This window comes from Tachysurus vachellii, chromosome 26 (assembly GCF_030014155.1).
Source record: "Tachysurus vachellii isolate PV-2020 chromosome 26, HZAU_Pvac_v1, whole genome shotgun sequence".
NCBI classification, from domain to species: Eukaryota; Metazoa; Chordata; class Actinopteri; order Siluriformes; family Bagridae; genus Tachysurus; species Tachysurus vachellii.
The window spans coordinates 9,073,160-9,082,235 of NC_083485.1; the positions used below are offsets into that span (position 1 = coordinate 9,073,160).

The following is a 9,076-nucleotide window of genomic DNA, read 5'->3' on the forward strand; positions in this document are numbered from 1 at the left end:
GCTCGTCAGAGTAAGTCGCTCTTTTTTGCTTTGCTCCGTGTGTTTGTGAGTGTTAGTCTGCAGCTTTGGGGTAGAGACTGATCCTCGATGCATAAGATGAACAAGGCTGTGATTTGCGGTGTGACTGTGTATTGGTGTGTGTGTGTATGTGTGTGTGTGTGTATGTGTGTGTGTGTGTGTGTGTGAGGTTATCGTTCACTTCATCACAGTTCAAGCTCTTTAGAAAAGGGAGAAAAGCATAAATAATTAAACAACATGGTTTGTTGTGTGTGTAGTATATAAATAGCATATAAATATATAGTATATGTAGATTATATTATTGTCTCTGTATATGAGTGTGTTATTCTCATTCATTTGTGTGTGTGTGTGTTTGGAGTATATAAAGCATGTAGATTATATTATTGTGTCTGTATATGAGTGTGTGATTCTCATTTATTAGTGTGTGTGTGTGTGTGTGTGTGGCCGGCACGCGGTGTCTGTGTGTGGCGCCGCTCCTCCACACACACATGTGTGTGTGATGGCTGCATGTCTTTGTGCGATACACGATCAACGTTTGTGTAAGATTTAACTATTACTCTACGCTGGAAGACTGAGAGACAAAATATCATACGATAAAAAGGAAAAGAATGCAGGAAGAAGCAGAACTAAGGGATAAAAGGGAGGATGGAAATACGGACGCATGGTCGGACAGTGGTGCTGGCACAGGAATGGCGGCCCCTCTCTCGTTATCCCTGCACATCTCTTTCTCTTTCTCTGGATGGACTGTGCCTCTCTTCTTCCCTGAGACCCTAACTTGTGACGCTGTGTCTCGAGGTCCACGGGTTGGGTTCTCGGGAGCTGTGAGGGGTGCGTGAGCTTCAAACCGAGTTGGAGAGAGAGAAAGAGAGGAAACACGAGGGTGAACGATTGGCTTGTGGTAAAATGGATAGAAATGGCTTTTGGGCGGTTAAATGTTAGTGTCATGTGATATAGAGAGAGAGAGAGAGAGAGAGAGAGAGAGAGAGAGAATGGGTGTTGAGTTTGGCCCAAACATAGCTTAGAATGTGAGTCAGGAGACTGAAATGGCTGTGTGTGTGTGTGTGTGTGTGTGTGTGTGTGTGTGTGTGTGTGTGTGTGTGTGTAACAGCATCTGTAACACCCTAGGTCCACACCCAGATCTGTGTATGCGCATCTGTAAAACTGTTCTGCGTCTCCACCGACTTCCCCTGTGTGTGTGTATGTGTGTGTATGTATGTATGTATGTATGTATGTATGTATGTATGTATGTATGTATGTATGTATGTATGTATGTATGTATGTATATTTGTGTGTGTGCTTTGCTGTCCTGAGAGCAGCACAACGTACTGTTGAGAGCGTGATCTCGATGCCTCGGTACATTTGTGTTTGACCTCACAATACCTTTCAGCAAGTGTGTGTGTGTGTGTGTGTGTGTGTGTGTGTGTGATAAGCGATTCTTATAGAACTTTCCAACAGTGGAGGATTAAAGTAAAAAAAAAAATCTGCTCACATTTTCCCGAAGGTTATGTGGAATCAGATTACCACGTTTATTACCACAGATTCATCCGTCTGAAAAAGTAGTTCCCGCTCTGCAAAGGCGCATTATGCAGAATCAAAAGTTTATGCAGTTTCATTTCTTACCTTTATGTAACATACAAAATGTCCCAAAAAAGCGTTTGGCATAAATATGTATTAATGGAATTGATCGTAGACTTCCATTGGGGTTTATATAATCGATCGAACGCAACAGATGCGAACAAGCTTAGGGTTTTATTTGCTGGGCACAGATGCATATTTATTTTGCTTGTATATGTGAAAATCGAAAATATTCGCTGTGTGGACATAAAAATCTGAAACCAATATAAAGGAGCGTCTGAACGTTCGACGGTTTGCTGCATGATAAAAATCGTCGTGAGAGAGACGACAGCCGCCATGATACGGAGGACGAACCGGTGCAGGTATCGAATGCGGTTTAGCCGAAGAACGTGGCAGCGTGCTCAGAGTCGAGGCAGCATGGCGCCTTCGTGTGCCTGTCCCTGCGTGTGCATGTGATTCATGGGCCTGCTGCGTAAGATGGAGTTCTATCACCTTGGCTCGGTTTCAAACGACACCCTGCTCCCTATGGCCTATTCTCCCCTAAGTGAAGGCTTCTTCTGGAGTAAGAAAGGGTGTAGAAGATGAGTCATTTGACACACAGCCATCGAGGCAGCCCTTTTCTGTAACACACTGATATGGGAAGTTTTCTCACTGACTCCAAAAAAAAAACAAAAAACTGTTTGCATTTACTTTCAAAAGCTTTGCTAAAGCTACGCAACCTGTGTATATGTTGCTATAGTAACCAATCACTATACTTTATATCCATTATTAATATTATTATTATTATTATTATTATTATTATTATTATTATTATTATTATTATTATTATTATTATTATTATTTATACTACTACTAATTTAATTTATATAGCACCTTTCAAAAGGGTGTAAAAGTTCATAAAAAAAAAAATAAAAAGTTTAGCTCTTTTGCTAACATGGGATATGGAACGTAATCGTGTCCCTGTTGCATCTTTTAAAAAAAGCTGAAAGTACAAAGGATCTTTTTTTTTTTAAGGAGGTGCTTTCTCTAAATTGCAGCTTCAATATTTAATTACAGTGCTAATCTTAGTAATTATAATTCTCATCCTACTCGTTAGTTAAGTAGATGATGAGAAACGAGCCAATTATTTTTAGCTTCCGCCGATTCGATCTTGTGATGGTATGCAGTATATTGTGGGTATTATATATAGACAGTGTTACTGATATGACATGGATTGTGCGTGTGTGTGTGTGTGCGTGTGTGTGCGTGTGTGTGTGTTGATGAATGTGGATTTTTCCACTGTCCTACTTTACTATATGAAGAATGTAACAGTACAATAGGTCATGAGAGAAAAGGCAGAGAGATCATATAGAGAGACTTAAGGGGAAGAGCGAAGGACATTCACAGAACATTGAGTCACAATGTGTCAGAAATCACCAGCACAGGCAAGAGGCTCAAGAAATGACTGTGATATAATAATGTATGCGGTAATATATGCTGTAGTGTATGTGTGAGAATAATGAGTGGATGCAGTCGTGTGTGTGTGTGTGTGTGTGTGAGAGAGAGAGAGAGAGAGAGAGAGAGAGAGCAATACAGTAGAATTGGAGTGTGGGAGAGACGTCTCCATTGTTCTAGTGATTGTACTCTTCCTCAGCCGGTATGTGAAACTCTCATACACTGGATCTCTGTATGTGTGTGTGTGTGTGTGTGTGTGTGTGTGTGTGTGTGTGTGTGGTCGTTCCCTTTGTGTGTAAGTATTGGACACAGCAAGGCAATAGTGTCCAGTTTCTGAGGCTATAATTTATTATACAGTAGGTATCAGGATTTAAAGCCTCTCTCTCTCTCTCTCTCTCTCTCTCTCTCTCTCTCTCTCTCTCTATCCCTCTCACTCTTTCTCTCCCTCCCTCCCTCTCTTTCTCTCTCTTTCTCTCCCTCCCTCTCTTTCTCTCTATTTGGTCTGCAGACCCACCCTGGGAACGCCCAGAATTTTACTGCAGCACCGAACTGTCTCACACTCTACCTGAATCCCATCACACTCACACACACACACACACACACACACACACACACACACACACACACACACCTGCAATAAGTTAATCAGTTATGTTTGTGTGTGTGTGTGTGTATGTGTGTGTGTGTGTGTGTGTGAGTAAATCTAAATATAGAAACTTTGTGTCGTTTTTGTGTCAGATTTCTTAAATATTATACGCTGCAGTAGGAAAAGAGCTGCAGTTAGTGCTGCACGTCGTGATAAGCAGCAGGAGATTGAGGAGTGTGTATGAGAAAAATAAAACCTATAAAGAACTAACTCATCACACTTTTACAGCTTTCACCCTCCGTCCTGTCTGGATGTCTTCATGTGAAATATGGCATACAGAGGACAGCTGGACAAATTGCAAGCAACTGTATAGATAAAATAATAATAAATGATCAAATAAATATAGAAATATAGAATATATATAATAGTAATGCTACACAATCTTCATGTGGTTATTATTGGTAGCTTGTCTAGCTAGGTTTAGATTAGATTAGCTTGAGGATTTTATTCTCTCTTGTTTTATAAATCGGAATATCGTGTGTGTGTGTGTGTGTGTGTGTGTGTGTAGACAGATACAGAAATTTAACCCAGAAGATTTTCTACAATTCAACCATGAAAACACATGAATAACTAAATAAATAAATAAAATATTTCACACTTATTTTTCACAGTCTTTTTCTAATATTTATGAAGAAGCTGATTGTATCAGTGCGCTGTTACGAATTCATTGCAATTAAACACGTGTCTGATTGTTTTGTCGTCGCAGCTGTTGGGTTGTAGGAGAGGCAAGAATCCTTCAGGAAGATGGATGGTGAGTCATACGGTGTATTACGTCGAAGTTTGGAGTAAAGAGTACAGCAGATCTAGTCGAGGAATACCTCGAAGTTACCTTGAAAAGCACCGAAGAGAGCCACAATAGGCTTGTTGTGCGGTGACGTATGTGCTATTGTGTTGTTTATTTGTGCCCTTGCTGTGTACAAGACGAGGTGTGTTCGAGTGGGTGGGACCCCTCTTGACAAACAGCTGGAAATATCCAGGATATTTAATCCTCACATTTTTTTTGCATTCTTTTCATTTCTCACTCTCTCGCTCGCTCGCTCGCTCCCTCCCTCTTTCATGCTCGTTCCCTCGTTCTCTTTTCCCTCTCTCTGTCCTCGAATGGCTTTTGCCCTACTTTACAGAGCAGAGCTGAGACAAGCCAGCCTCTACAGGCATAACTGCCAGACAAACACCCTACGAGCCCTGCTGTGTGTGCGTGGGCATAAAAACAATAGAATAACTGGGTAGAATAAATACGGCAGGTTATCTTAATAGACACCTGGAATAGTTTCGACAGCATGGTCTCTGGAGTGAAACCCGGTGAACGCTGCTGCAGAGTCCAGCAGGATATTATGGATTCATGGATATGTCGTTGTATTGGATGATATTAAGTGGCATGTACTACAGCAGAGACGGCACAATTAGAGAAACGTCTCTGATGTTTTCAGTAATTGTAATGCTTCACACATGAGAATAATCATGTTTATGCTGTCACTAATTAGACCAGTATGGCATGGCATCCAGGTACAGCAGTGCATCTACAGTACCTACATGATCTAGTGTCTCGTTCCCATTAAATTAACGTACAATTAACGAAAATTAACATATTTTTTTTTTTAGTAATATAAACATTACCTTCTAACTAATTACAGTAAACATGCAGACCCACGTACACACTTTTATGTGGCTCCAAATAAGAACATAAAGTATAGTTCATGCAAATGTACGGATGATAAAAAAAAAATAAAATAAAAAGTTTCGCACTAAGGTAAGGGGATGAAATGTTTCCTTAATAGAATTCTTATCGATGTTGTAGAACTATTGGATAAAATGGTGAAGATTAAGCAAAGGTGTGTTTTGTGAAGTTGATTTTCTCTGCTAAACTTTTTCTTTTCATTTTCAGCTTTCTCTCTCTCTCTCTCTCTCTCTCTCTCTCTCTCTCTCTCTCTCTCTCTCTCACTCCTCTGGCTTTTTGTGTGCTGGACTGAGCATCCCAGGAGGCAGCGTGGCCTCCATCGTCCAGAAAAGAGAGCGAGCGGTCAAAGCCCACCTGTTCAGCATTTACAAAGAAGGAACAAAGAATGACAAGTCTATAGTACGTTAAATCTCCCGAGTCTTATTAAAGGAGCCTCTTTTTTCTTTTCATGGCTGTGGAGTAACTCCGGTCCGTTTTTTTTAAAACATCTGTGAATTAAGAGAAGAAGAAAAAATGGATGGTCTAACCGTTTAAAATATGTTTGCCTGACTTAAGCTTTGCTATATTCACTAAAATCATTCCATTCTTTAATCTCTTCAACTGTTCCAACCATCTTCTTTCCCACCATTTCCCAGCTGTGACTTCAGAAAAGGTTTCTTCTCTCTCTCTCTCTCTCTCTCTCTCTCTCTCTCTCTCTCTCTCTCTCTCTCTCTCTCTCTCTCTTTCCTTTACCCCCTCCACCCCACCCTCTCCGTCAACGAAAGTCTTTTCATAATGAATGGCAAGGTACGATAATAGCCTTGCGGTTTCCATAGAAACCAGACAGTAGCCCTGTGTGTATGGCATACAACCCCCCCCCTCTTTTTTTCTTCCCTCTTTTTTTTTCAAGGGGGCAAATGATAGTGGAATGTGAGGCAAAACACCTCCCTCCCTCCTTCCCTCCCTCCTTCTTACTCCATGCACTCGTTGCACTGTATTCGGTTTCCCTTTTTTCCCCCCTTTAGCCTCTGGTCTGGTACTCAGCCTTATTTCTTTTTCTATGAGTGTAACCTTATTGAATCTTTTGGATTTTCTGAAATTGTCATAAAATAAAATAAAGTATGAACTGAACCGACTAACGGAATTGATACGATCTCTTTACGTTTAAGGTAAAAAAAAAAATAAGTGTCTGTGTTTTTCTTTCCATGGAATCGATACCAAGTAAAATGTACATGATTAGCTAATGCTATACATTAAGGTCCATCATTGGGAGCAAGTGATGAATTCATTTATTAATGAATATGACTCATGAATGCATGGACTAACCCTTAAATGAATCATACACATGATAAATGTTCAAATGACTGTTACCTCCTAATGAATAGTTTGACTTGCAGTATTATTAAAGATTGTTTACGTTATTGATATATATATATAAATCATAATGTTGTTTCAGCTCAGCTTCAGCTTTTTTCTATTTGATTTCCATCAATTAATTGATTGAATTCATTGATTATCACCTTAATTAAGCCATAACAACCACTTTTGTTGACATATGCCATGATTCATACTGTGTACTGGAATGAATCAATATCCATAGAAATTCCCTTTAAAAATAAATAAATAAATAAATAAATAAATAAATAAATAAATAAATAAATAAATAAAAAAAAAGTAATCAATATAGTATTAGATTTTGATCACAGCAATTTAATTTACACTTTACAAAATGTAACTTAAACTCCCAAATGACCTCATCTCACTTGAGCAGTTTAAGCTTGCTTGAGCAGTTAAATCAGAGCCGATCCGGACCTCCCTGGGGCCATAAGCAAAATTCTGCTAAGGGGCCCTCCCACCTGACCCGTGAGCCATGTAAACCATTTGCCACACATTCACACTATGCAGCACTGCACAGCTAATTTAGCTAGTCAAATAGAGACTAGAGACAGAATCCCATCAACTTAACTTTACTGTTATTTGCTCTTGCTGACATCAAACTTGAAGAGAACACAAGTTTACTTGATTGCTGTTCTCACATTTCACTCTCATTTTGTTTCTTTTTTCTCTTTTCATGGCCAGATGGATAGCTCCGCTTTATATTGTCATCTACACAGTAAACATTAACACGTGCTGTAAAATGAGGCAGGGGAGGCGGGGCCTTGCGTAATTTGCGGGGCCTTACGCAACTTGCGTAGTGAGCGTATAGGTCCGATCGGCTCCGGGCAGAAGGTTTATTTTATTCCTTATTATCCAAATTCTGTCCTAAACAAATAAATTTAACTTAAAGTTTAGTTTAGTTTCATGTGTTAAAGAGGTTTATATTAATACCAATACTTTATAGGCTATGTCTACTCTACAGTCTACTAAACTAAATGACACTTTATTCTCTGATAGATAGATAGATAGATAGATAGATAGATAGATAGATAGATAGATAGATAGATAGATAGATAGATAGATAGATAGATTACAGCAGCATAACACAATACAGATGTATGCTAAGACAAGCAATACAGAAAGAGTATATGGTGATTTATGGAGCTTAATGGTTGGTTTTTCCAGCTAAATAACTTTAGATAGCTACTGTACCTGGATACAGTCATGATTGCAAATTAAAAAGAATTTCAACCATGCAATGTATAATGTATATATAATGATATATAATGTATCTGAAGTTCCTTTTCAAACGGCTCAGTAGAATTGGAATCAAACAACATGATTGACAGGCACTCTGAGGATGATTTACAGGAGTGTATATTAATGAATTTGTACAAATAAAAGAAGAAACAAGCCAAAAATAATTAAAATAGAATGAAACAAATAAAAACAATAAAAGTAAATTAATTTCATTACTAAGGCTAACACAGTTCCTTCTGCTTGTTGGAATGTATAAATTTTAGTTACTGGAATTGAAAAAATCTGATTTAGCATGACGCAAGTTTGACCTGCCGTGTTCACTCACTCTTGCTGCACGACCTCAAACGATTAAAAAGCTTTTAAAACAAAACCGATATCCAAGAAATCAAAGCTAAACGATATTAAACATGTTTGATCTCTACAACATTCCTGCTCTAAACACTTCATAAAGATATGTTGAGGAGTTTGTTTTCAGTGCTAGCATTTTCATTCAGTGCTAATAAACGCTTTCAGTGAAACTCGATGATAAAAATTTGCACAAGCCTCGTCATTTGAAATTGCTCATACTGTAGTTGAGATTTCGGCTCTGTGATCGTGTTTTCTATGAGGACGAATTAAAACCTTAAGCATGAGACAAATTAAAATTCAAGTCAGAATTTTAAATAAGGTTTAATTTGAATCACCAACTATACATTTTTATAGTCATCTAACTCCCCTCTATGAATTGTAATGCTAGTAGAACTGAATAATGATTGAGTTTTAATATTTATGAGTAAGAGGTTTAATATTTATGAGGGAAATTGTACTCATATAAAACATTTCCATTGACTAAAAATCTAACATCATTTATCCCAAATCTCATTACTTTTTCCAAAGCTCATTTAACAGCAAACAAACAAATATATATATATATATATATATATATATATATATATATATATATATATATATATTTTAAAGATAAAAAAAAACACAGTGTTAAGTATCATTTATTTATTTATTTATTTATTTATTTATTTATTTTTATTTACATTTTTATTTTAAACCTTAAAATCCTAGTGCGTATTATTTGGTGTTCACATTAAAAGTCGAGGTTTGCTGCTGTCATAATG

General features: G+C 37.9%; 1 long non-coding RNA gene across 1 annotated transcript in view; it reads left to right on the top strand.

The window, feature by feature from the left end:
• LOC132841151 (uncharacterized) overlaps positions 1–6,462 on the top strand; it is an 89,834-nt gene extending 83,372 nt beyond the window's left edge. Inside the window, exon 4 of the long non-coding RNA XR_009647866.1 lies at positions 5,556–6,462. This is a non-coding gene — a long non-coding RNA (uncharacterized LOC132841151). The remainder of the gene's footprint in view (positions 1–5,555) is intronic.
• Positions 6,463–9,076: the final 2,614 nt, after the last annotated feature.